The following is a 15,350-nucleotide window of genomic DNA, read 5'->3' as shown; positions in this document are numbered from 1 at the left end:
GAATGAATGATTTACATAATCAAACCCCATATTTTTAATTAGTCTCTTTTGATCACAGAATTAATTCCAAATTAATTCTTGATCAATACTAATTAAATAATATGATTTCATATTAATATATTAGAACTTATAATATATTAATAAACCATAAATAACTTCTTCTCAAAAGTCCATCCTATCAAATTGTCCTGATGATATGCAACCCAAATGGACCATGCTACTCTCGGGTCAAGTACATACCAATTATAATTATGGACTTAGACACTAATCTAACAGATATATCTGCAAAAACACTACAGGACCACCGCCGCCGCCGCCTCCACTGGAGATGAATTATGCCGCTTTACAGGCGGCAGTCTCAGCTGTAGTTATTGCAGCATTGGCACACATCAACCAGGGCACCAACGGGGGAGGCAACGGACAAGGAACGGAAAGTTCCAACCACAAGACTAACCCCGAACACCAAAGAACATGGGCCTAAAAATACTTCACTAATGCAAAACCGAATCCATTTAATGGAATCGGAGGTGTGATAGCCCTCACTCGGTGGTTCGAGAAGATCAAGTCGGTTTTCGATATTTGCGGGTGTCCAGATGAAAGCAAAGTAAAATTTGCAGCTTGTACGTTTGCTGACAGAGCCCTTTCGTGGTGGAACGGAAATGTCAAGGCCCTAACTCTTCCAGTCGCAAATCATATGTCATGGGAAGACCTCAAAACTATGATATTGGATGAATATTGTCCCCAAGGTGAAGTACAAAAGCTCGAACAAGAACTGTGGAATCTTACCATGCAGAACTCCGACATTGAAGCATACATTACCAGGTTCAGTGAGTTGGCACTCTTGTTCCCAGGAATGATAACTTCTTAGGGCAAGAAAGTTGAACGCTTTATTTGCGAGTTAACTCCTCCAATCCAGAGGAAAGTGATTGTCGCGAACCCCTCAACGTTCGATAGTGCTAAGCACCTGGTGCAAAAGTTGTACGACCACAGGGATGGAAAGGGAACGAAGACTTCCGACGCTGAAACAAAGAAGGAGGATAACAACAAGAAAAATCGGGGAAACAAAAGAAAAGGGCGACAGACCCAGAAATCATCCAAGAAAAAACAAACCGTAGCAGTTCACACTGCTACCACTCAGATCACACCAACTCCAACTGCACCAGCTTCAACCACACCAACACCTGCAAGGCCTTACGCAGTCACTCTACTAAAGTGTGATAAATGTAATTTCCGCCACAGTGGCGCATGCCGAGACTTACAGTGCTCCAGCTGCAATCGTAAAGGGCACACCACCCGGTATTGCAGATCTCAGCCACAACAAAACAACCAACCCAACAATGCCGAGGCAAGTCAGGCATGTTACGGGTGTGGAGAGACTGGTCATTTTAAAAAGAACTGTCCCAAGGAAAACAACTGTAATGCAGGAGGATCAAATAGGGTGCTATGGGACAAGGAGAGGCGGTGCAGGATCCGGCCGTAGTCACTAGTACGTTTCCCCACAACAACATATATGCATGCAATTCATTCGATAGTGGGGCAGAACGGAGTTTTGTGAGTCATAAATTTAAAAAGTTACTAAACCAAAATCCCTAAAAGTTAAACGAAACCTTCACGGTGGAAATGGCTAATGGGAAAACTGAACAACAAACGACATTTTCATAGGGTGCACGTTAACATTAAATAATCACTCGTTTCAAATCAACTTGATGCCGGTTAATATTAAGAGTATTGATGTGATCATCGGTATGGATTTGTTAAGCCCCCACCATGCCGATATTATGTGCCACGAGACGGTCGTGCGCATTCACCTACCCAACAACAAAACCGTAATTATCTACGACGATGAACCCGGTGCAAACCTCCATCTTATCTCGTGCATCAAGGCACAAAAGTGCTTGCATAAAAAGAATCACGCCTTTATAGCCCACGTAGTGGATAAATAGAAAGAGGAAAAGAACATCAAGGAGATTCCGGAGGTGCGCGACTTTCCAGATGTATTTCCAGAAGACGTCCCAGGAATACCCTCTGAACGACAGGTCGAATTTCGAATTGACCTAGTACCCGGAGCCATGCCAATTTCCAAGTCGCCATATAGACTAGCCCCTGCAGAAATGCAAGAGCTATCTAGCCAATTGAGCGAACTGCTAGTCAAGGGATTCATAAGACCAAGATTCTCACCATGGGGAGCTCCGGTTTTGTTTGTCAAGAAGAAAGATCGTTCCTTCCGCAAGTGTATTGATTACCGTGAACTCAACAAGCTCACCGTAAAAAATCGATACTCCCTTCCTAGGATCACCGATCTATTTGATCAGTTACAAGGAGCCAGCTACTTCTCAAAAATAGATCTGAGATCCGGATACCATCAACTATGATTCTGAGAAGAAGATATCCCCAAAACTGCCTTCCAAACTCGTTACAGGCACTACAAATTCTTGGTTATGCCCTTCGGTCTAAAGAATGCACCCGTAACATTTATGGGCCTAATGAACCGAGCCTGCCGACCGTTCCTTCACAACTTCGTGATAGTCTTTATCGACGACATATTGGTTTTTTCTCGGAGCAAGGAGGAACACAGCCAATATCTACCGCAGGTTCTAGAGACCCTAAGGGCGGAAAAGCTATACGCGAAATTCTCCAAATGCGAGTTCTGGATTCGCAGGGTGGATTTCTTGGGACACGTAGTCAGTGAAGAAGGGATACATGTGGGCCCATCCAAGATCAAAGATATTGAGGGCTGGGCAACCCACAGAACACAAACGGAGATCAGGCACTTCTTGGGCCTTGCCGGTTATTACAAGAGGTTCATTCATAATTTCTCCAAGATCGCCAAACCCCTCACCACTCTAACCTAGAAAAGGCGTACCCTTCAACTGGGATGCAAAACTAGAAACTGCTTTTCCGACCCTGAAACAAACCCTTTGCAGTGCCCCGGTGTTGTCTCTTCCATAGGGAAAGAAATATTTCTTGGTGTATTGAGCCACTTCGAATCAAGGGTTAGGTTGCGTACTTATGCAGCGCCGGAAAGTGATAGCTTATGCATCCAGAAAACTGAAGACCAATGAAGTAAACTATACCACTCATGATCTCGAGCTGGGAGCTGTCACACCCCCAAACCGAGGATGGCGGAAACGTCCGGGGGTGGAGGACTTCATGTATAATATCATAACGACAATTGCAATAGTAATTCAAGTAAACACAACCAACATATATATATATATATATATATATATATATATATATATATATATATATAATTGAAAAGTTACATCATTATGATTTACATGTTTATAAATCAATTACAATACATGGACAAGATAGAAAATGTTTGACGTCTTAGCATGCCATTCTCAACAACACTTGGTTACCTGTTTATTGATTTCCTGAGAATACAAGTGGTTTGAAAAAGTGTCAACACAATGGTTGGTGAGTTCATAAGTATTTGTTTTGTATTATTAAATGCTTTTCACTTACAAACCTAGTATTAGTTTCCTTTTGAAATTGGCAAACGATTGTATTTGAGATAATGGTTTATAAAATTGAAGGTGGATTAACAAAGGATAACAACAACAAATAGTCCTCACCCTATACATGTACATATGTATATGTATAGGATGGAGCATCTAATCATCATACACACTCAACCATGTGCGATCAATCACCTTAGCGTCCCAAGGTGGGGTGGTAAACCTAATAGCGCTATTATTGTCCATAACGTACCTCAAGAATACGGGCATAGTTATGGAGATTAGACTAAAAATGATAATGCACTACAAATACATGTAGCGTAAACAAAACAAAATGACAATGCACTACAAATACATGTAGCGTAAACAAAACAATAATAATAGTGCACTACAAATACAAGTAGCCCAAACAAAACAATATTTATACAAATACTGAGTTATGTATAAATTATAGAAAACTCGTATGGTGATGTGCAAGTAGCCATTTGAAAATCAAGAACTTGAACTACTTGCACCTTGTGTTCTTTTGAAAACTAAAATGTTTAAGTTTACCAAAACCGGTCGTGATTGAAGTTCAACTTTTCTGATGTAATCTATTAAAAACGTTTAATTATGATATTGATGATTTAACTTGTATTCCCCCCTTAAAACTTAATAAAAATATAAAATGTAGGGGTATGAACTCACCCTTGAAGAGTGAGTTCCATTGGTACGGTATTTGCATTCCTTTGAGAAACGATAATAAACATTCCGAGTGAACCGCAAATTCATAATTCTTGAACCTTGAAGTATTACCAGGACCGTTTTGTAACCGGTTTACAGTATAAGGATTGTTTGTAAATTATTTTAACCAAAAGTGGGACTGATTGGGTAAACATAATTTCAAAGGAGGGGTTAATATTGACAATTGAAATCAAAGATTTGGGGTTTGGACTGAATTTGCAAAGTATTTGTAACAAGGGGTTAAGTTTTGATAGTTTAAAAAAAATGGGTTGGATTTCCATTTGACCGTTGACTGGGTCAAACCCGGTACCCGTTTTCTTTTCGGGTTGTAACCCTTTACCCGACTACGGATCTGATATCTAGAATATTAGGGTCTTTTAAACCCGTTCCAATCAGTTTGATCGCGTAATAAGATCAAAATGGAAATCGTGTTCTCTTTACAACCGACTCGAAGAACACCAATGAACGGGGGGGGGGGGGGGGGGGGGAAGACGACGGGAAATCGAACACCGATGAATCGGACGGATCGAGCAAAATCGTCGGTCGATTGGGGAAGGATCGACAAATCGTCGGCTGATTGGGGAAAGATCGAACACATCGTCGGCTGATTGGGGAAGGATCGACAAATCGTCGACTGATTGGGGAAAGTGATAACTCCTAGAGCAAGTAGAGAGTCCAGGAGAAGGTCCAATACGTCCAATCACGTGTAGCAGCTTTCCAAAATCTGGACCTTCCAGAAGATTATGAGATACCTGAATCATCCTGGGATCGTTCCTCCACGTATGTTCCTGATTTTACGATGAAGGCGTTGGTTCTGTGCCTACTTTTGCTTGGTCTGATAACTCCTGCCGGTGTCCTTCGAAGATTGGTTTAGCAGGTTTTTCAAACTACGATAGAAAACCTGAAAATTGGAGAAAGCACTCAAGCTTTTCATCGCAAGGAGAGCCACCGATCGCATCGGGTTCGCCAACCTCGTCACCCGACTCCGACTTCCTGGCGAAGACTCCCCCTTCGTCGTCTGTATCAACAGCCCGGGGGAACGAGGCAGCAGCTCTGGCGAAGTTCGATGATGAACCGGGGCTTGCTTCGTCTCGGAGATAGAAGCTGAAGGCGGACCCGACGATCGGTAAATCACGAGGGTAGCGGTGGGGTTTCTCGAGGGCAGTCACGAAGGGGTGGATTCTGTCTTCCGGCGGCTAGAATCGAGTGGTGACAGCAGCAGTGTTTTTGCGGCGGTGTTCGACGACTCGGAAGGGGGCAAGATCGATTGAGGTAATAGCTATTCCAAATCTTTCAATTGACTCTGAATCCTTTATCTCATCCTTCATTCTGTACGTCTTTGGGTTTCGGTTTACTGAAGATCATGTTACTTACATTTTGACTTTTGATTTGTGATTCCAAATCTGATGAATGGTCCGAATTTTTCTTTGTCTGAGTTGGTGATCTTTATGGCAAAGTATGGAGTTTGATCAACAGGGTTTCGATAGGTGTTTGGGTTTTGATAATTTGACAGGGAAAGAACGACAATTCGATGGGTGTTTGGTATTGTGCTTCTTCCACAGGAAAAGGAACAGAAATACCAACGGGTTATTGTTCTTCTGGTTTGCAGTTGTACTCGAGAATCAAGAACTGGAGTGTTCTGGCTTGGATACAGGTTGTCCTTTTGGTTGTTTATGATAGAAACTGATGAGGAGGTTTGTTTTGAATCTGTTTATGTGTATTTTGAAAATTGAAGAATGGAAGGATTGTTTTGATTCTGTTTATGTGTATTTGATAATTGAAGAATGGAAGGATTGTTTTGAATCTGTTTATGTGTATTTGGTAATTGAAGAATGGATGGATTGTTTTAACGGGAATCAATGTAGGTAAAGGTGTTTGGGATTCTCTGATAGATTGTAGGAAACAAGGAAGAAAAAAGGAAGGAATAAAGCCATTCCCCTACAGTGTCAATTGGCTGTCAATTTATTAGTGTCCATTGGCTGTCATCTTATTAGTGTTTGTATATTCCTCTATTTGAATTTGATATATTATTGGAAGTATTGGTGTATGTACGTATATAAGGTATTTGGTTTTTAGGATTTTTACACAACACGAAATTTTAAGTGTATATTTATTTTGAATATATACACGTTACATATCCTACATGTATTTAGATAATTGCAAAGGTAATTAACACACACACATTTATATATATATTTATATATTTATATATATAAATTTGAACTTAATTATATTAACCATGTAAAATTTATTAGTTTGTTAAACCTCGGCTAGTTAAATTAAAAATACAAACACCTATACTTAAGAGACCCCAATCTACATGTCATTGGTCTTTATTGCATCGCGGCCCACGGGGGTTTGATCGTCGAACTATGACCGAATTGAACCGGTTTTTACATTATCCCCCTGTTGAAGGGAATTTCGTCCCGAAATTTAAGAAAGAAGTACCTTAAGAGAAAAATGTGAGCGTGCCGGAGTGGTTATCGGGCATGACTAGTTTTGTGAAACTTTGCCCCATTGGGTTAGTTAATTATTTTCAAACTATATTAATCATCAACCGTCTTAACCACTTAGGATGTTAATGATGTATACCGTCGTGGGGAACATACGATGCTTTGATTAGGGATAATCGACTACAAGATAAGTTTTGGTATGGATGAAAAATATATATGGACTTGTTTACGGTTTACAATATTGTTAGGTTTTCATATTTAGCGGTATGAAGTTGTTTGATAGTGACGAGAATGATTGATTTATTCTACTTTGCTGACATGGGAATTAAGGGTTCAATCATTTCTTCGTACATTTAAAATGCTAAAGTATGACATTGTTAGAATTATAACCGAGAAGGGAACTGAATACAAAACATGTTTCTCTTCCAGATGTTATATAGGTATGATAAATCTAGTTTGTCCTTATACGGTTGAGGTCTTCCTTAATGAATATGCAACTCACTAAACCTAATTCTCACTCAAACATAAATTTAAAATTCTGAAACACAAAAGAAATTGACATAAATATTGGTAGTAATGTCAAAGTATGATGTTTACAAGAGGTTATATGAGACGTAACTACTAATGATGTCAAGTTTATTCTATTACCATGACTTATTGTTATCATGTGAGATGAAGTATGTTGCCCCAAATGAGATGCAAATTTCATATTCTCAGGGTAATCAAAGCTTGTTGCGAAAACGGGATAACAAATTTGTTACTAAAAGGAGATACACTTTTAGTTGCTAGAATGAGATACCAGAGTTGTTGTTAAATTGAGTATACACGATTTGTTGACAAAACGTGATGTAAGACTTGTAGATGTACCAAGTCCCCATTCATGAGTTCATATCCCCAGCCTAATGACCGAATTATGCCCTAGGGACTACTATATGTATCAAAAACATAGGGTATAAAAAGGTAAAATGCACTCAAGCGAATCGTGCAAGTGAGGAGTTGTCTACTTCTGGCTACCGTTATCCATGATGACCATATACTCAAATGAGTTAATGATTAGTGTGAACTGATTCTAGGGACTTAAATGTGATAAGACCTCATGAATTTACACTAGCATACACATACAAAGCAGCTTATAGCAACCAAGTTTATACGAGTCAAATAATTATAACAAACGTAAGTAGTTTAGCTACAACAAGTCATGTTTTCTTTTGCATGATTGAAGACTTGTAGTATGCAGTGAAAAGAATTTACTCTGAGGTATATGGGAACTGATACGTCGCTTAAAAGTCAAGGATTTGCAGGGTAGACATGTGAAGCATTAAATGCCTGCGGCACCCAAGTCAAGATTGTAGCAGTATATACTGATACGTGTGTGAATGGAAGAAGAGAGTTACGGCTCAACGAATATTTATATTTACTTCATCTTTATTTCTTATTAATTAATTCTCCCACTTCACTTATATAAATCCTCACATTCTTACTGCAACTTTTAATTTCTTCCTCACAAATGGATCCACCTGCAGATCATCAAAACCCCATATATGACCTCGATGGGTTTCCGTGCTTTGATCATCAAGATCTTTTCAGGTAAATATACACGTCACTCATTACCCTATCTTTCGCACAGAAAATGATTTTGTCTATATTGATCAAAACATGGTTTGGATTTGTAGTGATCAAAAGAGTATTTCATCGGGTTGGATTTGATTATCTTGAGTTTTGTTTGTTTGTTTGTTTTTTTTTTTTTTTTTTTTTTTTTTTTATTCTGACAGTGGTGACATGCTCGACCATCATAATTACGAGTTGTCAGAAAAATTGCCAGAAGTGCTTGATCAGAACTTTTCCACAGTACTTAACCAAGATCAAAACATCATTTCTAGAAATGAGTTTCACGATTTGGATCCCCTTGAAGACATAAGCTTATGGGATTGTTGGGAGGATGGTAATTTACCATCGGTTAGTTTCAGGGAAGACTATAAACCCGGTGGTGATGCTACTGGTAGTTCTAGTGCTGCCACCACTGATCACGGTGGCTGGAAGGTTGCAAATAGATTGAGACCATTGGAGTTTGAAGAGATAGCGAAGTACTTTGAGATGCCGATAATCATGGCAGCAAAGGAACTAGGGATAGGGGCAACATTGTTGAAGAAAAGATGCAGGGAGCTAAACATAAACAGATGGCCTCATAGGAAACTTAAGAGCCTTGAATCCCTCATTCAAAATGCCAAGGTAACTACTCTAATAACCTTCTATACACTACTCATGCATGTATGCATGCACTTGGTAACCATAGTAGTTTTGGTATTTTCTAAAATTTTAATTATTAGTTTCTTTATAACATAAACATAGGCCTTAGGCATATGCCACATCGAATCAATTGTTTTACTATGATTTCTGATTTATATTTATATAAACTTAACTCATTGTAAATTTTATGAACTCACCCGAAAAATATATTGCATCTACCTAAAAAAAAACTAGGAGTTGGGATTAAAGGAGGAGGTAGAGACGTTAGCAGGGCACAAGAAGATGATGGAGAAATTGCCAGGTATGGATTTGACAGAAAGAACAAAGAAGCTTAGGCAAGCTTGCTTCAAAGCTATTTATAAGAAGAGAGGACTGAAAAATCCTTAGTCCTTACCTTTTCTTTTAGCCATTTTGTTATAATTAGTGGATTTTAATCTACATTGTATGTGTTTTTCTCTTGATAAATTGATACCCTTTTTAGTTTCATTGTGTTTGTCTATTGATTTTTTTTAATGCAGAAAAGTTTGTATAATTTGGGTATTATAGTTTGTATTATGTATTTAGCTATATTCTAGATTGCCGACACGACTACTCTGACGACTCTAAACCAGAGGTCTATATAAATAGACTTATGAATTTAGTAGGAATAACTTGATTATAATCTTGTGATTTGTTCCATGTCTGATCCACTCCTAAGATTCACTCGACATGCCCCCAGTTATGTGTAATTAAAATTTTATTAGACTGTTGATCCTAATGAGTCTACCCTAAGTCCACAACCAAACAAGGAAGAAGTCAACTATGAGAAACACGCATATGGACTTGTGAGTTATTTGTAAATTGATTATGGAAATAAAGTTTTTAGATTTGTTGAAACTTCACAAACGTACTTAGGCACATGCTAGTCAAACCCCAGATAATGTAGTTGATCAGGCTACATCTTCCCAGACTTGACTATATGTCTCTAAGCCCACCTATGCTGTCCAACAATCGTAATATTTTTGTTCTGTACTTGTGACCCTGTTCTTTGTATGAATGTTGGTAGGTATACTTTAATTAAGAAAAACATTTATTTTCTAAAGGTATATTTATTTGGAAAATGCACAAATCAGAGACTAGTAGTCTATATCTTATGTGGTTTGATACACTTAATTCACTATAAACTGTGCTTTGATACCAATCTGTCACACCCCCAAACCGAGGATGGCGGAAACGTCCGGGGGTGGAGGACTTCATGTATAATATCATAACAACAATTGCAATAGTAATTCAAGTAAACACAACCAACATATATATATATATATATATATATATATACATATATAATTGAAAAGTTACATCATTATGATTTACATGTTTATAAATCAATTACAATACATGGACAAGATAGAAAATGTTTGACGTCTTAGCATGCCATTCTCAACAACACTTGGTTACCTGTTTATTGATTTCCTGAGAATACAAGTGGTTTGAAAAAGTGTCAACACAATGGTTGGTGAGTTCATAAGTATTTGTTTTGTATTATTAAATGCTTTTCACTTACAAACCTAGTATTAGTTTCCTTTTGAAATTGGCAAACGATTGTATTTGAGATAATGGTTTATAAAATTGAAGGTGGATTAACAAAGGATAACAACAACAAATAGTCCTCACCTTATACATGTACATATGTATATGTATAGGATGGAGCATCTAATCATCATACACACTCAACCACGTGCGATCAATCACCTTAGCGTCCCAAGGTGGGGTGGTAAACCCAATAGCGCTATTATTGTCCATAACGTACCTCAAGAATACGGGCATAGTTATGGAGATTAGACTAAAAATGATAATGCACTACAAATACATGTAGCGTAAACAAAACAAAATGACAATGCACTACAAATACATGTAGCGTAAACAAAACAATAATAATAGTGCACTACAAATACAAGTAGCCCAAACAAAACAATATTTATACAAATACTGAGTTATGTATAAATTATAGAAAACTCGTATGGTGATGTGCAAGTAGCCATTTGAAAATCAAGAACTTGAACTACTTGCACCTTGTGTTCTTTTGAAAACTAAAATGTTTAAGTTTACCAAAACCGGTCGTGATTGAAGTTCAACTTTTCTGATGTAATCTATTAAAAACGTTTAATTATGATATTGATGATTTAACTTGTATTCCCCCCCTTAAAACTTAATAAAAATATAAAATGTAGGGGTATGAACTCACCCTTGAAGAGTGAGTTCCATTGGTACGGTATTTGCATTCCTTTGAGAAACGATAATAAACATTCCGAGTGAACCGCAAATTCATAATTCTTGAACCTTAAAGTATTACCAGGACCGTTTTGTAACCGGTTTACAGTATAAGGATTGTTTGTAAATTATTTTAACCAAAAGTGGGACTGATTGGGTAAACATAATTTCAAAGGAGGGGTTAATATTGACAATTGAAATCAAAGATTTGGGGTTTGGACTGAATTTGCAAAGTATTTGTAACAAGGGGTTAAGTTTTGATAGTTTAAAAAAAATGGGTTGGATTTCCGTTTGACCGTTGACTGGGTCAAACCCGGTACCCGTTTTCTTTTCGGGTTGTAACCCTTTACCCGACTACGGATCCGATATCTAGAATATTAGGGTCTTTTAAACCCGTTCCAATCAGTTTGATCGCGTAATAAGATCAAAATGGAAATCGTGTTCTCTTTACAACCGACTCGAAGAACACCAATGAACGGGGGGGGGGGGGGGGGGAAGACGACGGGAAATCGAACACCGATGAATCGGACGGATCGAGCAAAATCGTCGGTCGATTGGGGAAGGATCGACAAATCGTCGGCTGATTGGGGAAAGATCGAACACATCGTCGGCTGATTGGGGAAGGATCGACAAATCGTCGGCTGATTGGGGAAAGTGATAACTCCTAGAGCAAGTAGAGAGTCCAGGAGAAGGTCCAATACGTCCAATCACGTGTAGCAGCTTTCCAAAATCTGGACCTTCCAGAAGATTATGAGATACCTGAATCATCCTGGGATCGTTCCTCCACGTATGTTCCTGATTTTACGATGAAGGCGTTGGTTCTGTGCCTACTTTTGCTTGGTCTGATAACTCCTGCCGGTGTCCTTCGAAGATTGGTTTAGCAGGTTTTTCAAACTACGATAGAAAACCTGAAAATTGGAGAAAGCACTCAAGCTTTTCATCGCAAGGAGAGCCACCGATCGCATCGGGTTCGCCAACCTCGTCACCCGACTCCGACTTCCTGGCGAAGACTCCCCCTTCGTCGTCTGTATCAACAGCCCGGGGGAACGAGGCAGCAGCTCTGGCGAAGTTCGATGATGAACCGGGGCTTGCTTCGTCTCGGAGATAGAAGCTGAAGGCGGACCCGACGATCGGTAAATCACGAGGGTAGCGGTGGGGTTTCTCGAGGGCAGTCACGAAGGGGTGGATTCTGTCTTCCGGCGGCTAGAATCGAGTGGTGACAGCAGCAGTGTTTTTGCGGCGGTGTTCGACGACTCGGAAGGGGGCAAGATCGATTGAGGTAATAGCTATTCCAAATCTTTCAATTGACTCTGAATCCTTTATCTCATCCTTCATTCTGTACGTCTTTGGGTTTCGGTTTACTGAAGATCATGTTACTTACATTTTGACTTTTGATTTGTGATTCCAAATCTGATGAATGGTCCGAATTTTTCTTTGTCTGAGTTGGTGATCTTTATGGCAAAGTATGGAGTTTGATCAACAGGGTTTCGATAGGTGTTTGGGTTTTGATAATTTGACAGGGAAAGAACGAAAATTCGATGGGTGTTTGGTATTGTGCTTCTTCCACAGGAAAAGGAACAGAAATACCAACGAGTTATTGTTCTTCTGGTTTGCAGTTGTACTCGAGAATCAAGAACTGGAGTGTTCTGGCTTGGATACAGGTTGTCCTTTTGGTTGTTTATGATAGAAACTGATGAGGAGGTTTGTTTTGAATCTGTTTATGTGTATTTTGAAAATTGAAGAATGGAAGGATTGTTTTGATTCTGTTTATGTGTATTTGATAATTGAAGAATGGAAGGATTGTTTTGAATCTGTTTATGTGTATTTGATAATTGAAGAATGGATGGATTGTTTTAATGGGAATCAATGTAGGTAAAGGTGTTTGGGATTCTCTGATAGATTGCAGGAAACAAGGAAGAAAAAAGGAAGGAATAAAGCCATTCCCCTACAGTGTCAATTGGCTGTCAATTTATTAGTGTCCATTGGCTGTCATCTTATTAGTGTTTGTATATTCCTCTATTTGAATTTGATATATTATTGGAAGTATTGGTGTATGTACGTATATAAGGTATTTGGTTTTTAGGATTTTTACACAACACGAAATTTTAAGTGTATATTTATTTTGAATATATACACGTTACATATCCTACATGTATTTAGATAATTGCAAAGGTAATTAACACACACACATTTATATATATATTTATATATTTATATATATAAATTTGAACTTAATTATATTAACCATGTAAAATTTATTAGTTTGTTAAACCTCGGCTAGTTAAATTAAAAATACAAACACCTATACTTAAGAGACCCCAATCTACGTGCCATTGGTCTTTATTGCATCGCAGCCCACGGGGGTTTGATCGTCGAACTATGACCGAATTGAACCGGTTTTTACAGGAGCTGTGGTCTTCGCTCTAATAATTTGGAGGCACTACCTTTACGGGACGAAGTGCACCATTTTCACAGATCACAAAAGCCTCCAGCATATCCTGAACCAGAAAGAACTAAACATAAGGCAGCGACGATGGTTCGAGCTCCTGAACGACTACGAATGCGATATCCGATACCATCCAGGCAAGGCTAACGTGGTGGTCGATGCCCTAAGCCGAAAAGAATACTCGGCCCGTCGGGTAAGAACACTAACGATGACCATCCACTCCCGTTTTTCGTTACAAATCAAGGTGGCCCAACCGGAAGCCTTGAAGCCAGAGAACGTTGCAAATGAAGCCTTGCAGGGAATGGACAAGAATCTCACAATCAAAGAGGATGGGGCATACTATCTCATGGACCGAATTTGGACCCCAAAATTCGGAGGGTTCAGAGACGTAGTCATGAATGAAGATCACAAGACACGATAATCCATCCATCCGGGTTCCGAAAAAATATACCTTGATATCAAACAACATTATTGGTGGCCGAATATGAAAGCTGAGATTGCTACATACACGAGCAAGTGCCTGACTTGCGCAAAGGTTAAGGTAGAATATCAGAAGCCCTCGGGATTATTACAACAACCAGTGATACCCGAGTGGAAATAGGAACGAATAACAATGGATTTTATAACCAAATTACCCAAGACAGCAGACGGATTGGATGTCATTTGGGTGATTGTCGATCGGTTAACTAAGTTCGCCCATTTCCTACCAATAAAGGAGACGTATAAAATGGAGAGACTAACACGGATATACATAAAGGAGGTGGTGAGATTACATGGACTACCGATATCTATTATCTCTAACTGAGATAGTAGGTTCACCTCACGATTTTGGTAGTCGCTCCAGAAAGCATTGGGAACTCAGCTGGATATGAGCACTGCCTACCACCCCCAGACTGACGGCCTAAGTGAGCGAACCATTCAGATACTAGAATATATGCTCCGAACATGTGTGATAGATTTCGGCAAGGCATGGGATACCCATTTGCCACTAATCGAATTCTCGTACAACAACAGCTACCACGCAAGCATTAAGGTTTCTCCCTTCGAGGCCTTATACGGACGAAAATGCAGGTCACCTCTCTGTTGGGCTGAGGTAGGAGACACCTAACTGGCAAAGGGACAGGTACCAAACAGCACTCTCACAGGACCTGAGATCATCTGGGAAACAACTAAGAAAATCATCCAGATCAAAGCATGGCTCCAGGCATATCGAGACCGACAGAAGAGCTATGTAGACCAAAGGTGAAAGCCTCTGGAATTTCAAGTAGGAGATTGCGTGCTGCTAAAAGTCTCTCCCTGGAAAGGGATGAAATGATTTGGAAGGCGAGAAAAGTTAAATCCACGATACATCGGACCATTCAAGATCCTTGCCAGGATCGGTCCGGTGGCTTACAAGCTGCAGCTACCATCAGAGCTTCGCAACGTACTTCATGTATTTCACGTGTCAAACCTGAAGAAATGCCTATCGAACGAAACCCTCATTGTTCCACTTGACGAGATTGAGGTAAATGAAAATCTCATGTTCGTTGAGGAACCAGTTGAAATCATGGATAGAGAAGTCAAACGTACGAAACAAAGCCGCATTCCTATTATGAAGGTTCGATGCAGTGCCAAAGGCGGACCTGAATTCACATTGTAACGCAAGGATCAAATGATGCAAAAATAACCCCATCTCTTCTCTAGATCTTAAGGATTTATTTCAAAATAATTTCGGGACGAAATTCCTTCTAACGGGGGATGATGTCATAACCAGCAAGTTAGGGCTAT

Source organism: Lactuca virosa, chromosome 8 (genome assembly GCF_052849685.1).
Source record: "Lactuca virosa cultivar CGN04683 chromosome 8, Lactuca_virosa_CGN04683_v6, whole genome shotgun sequence".
NCBI classification, from domain to species: Eukaryota; Viridiplantae; Streptophyta; class Magnoliopsida; order Asterales; family Asteraceae; genus Lactuca; species Lactuca virosa.
The sequence above is the reverse complement of the archived record's forward strand: the minus strand, read 5'-3'. Positions refer to the sequence as shown.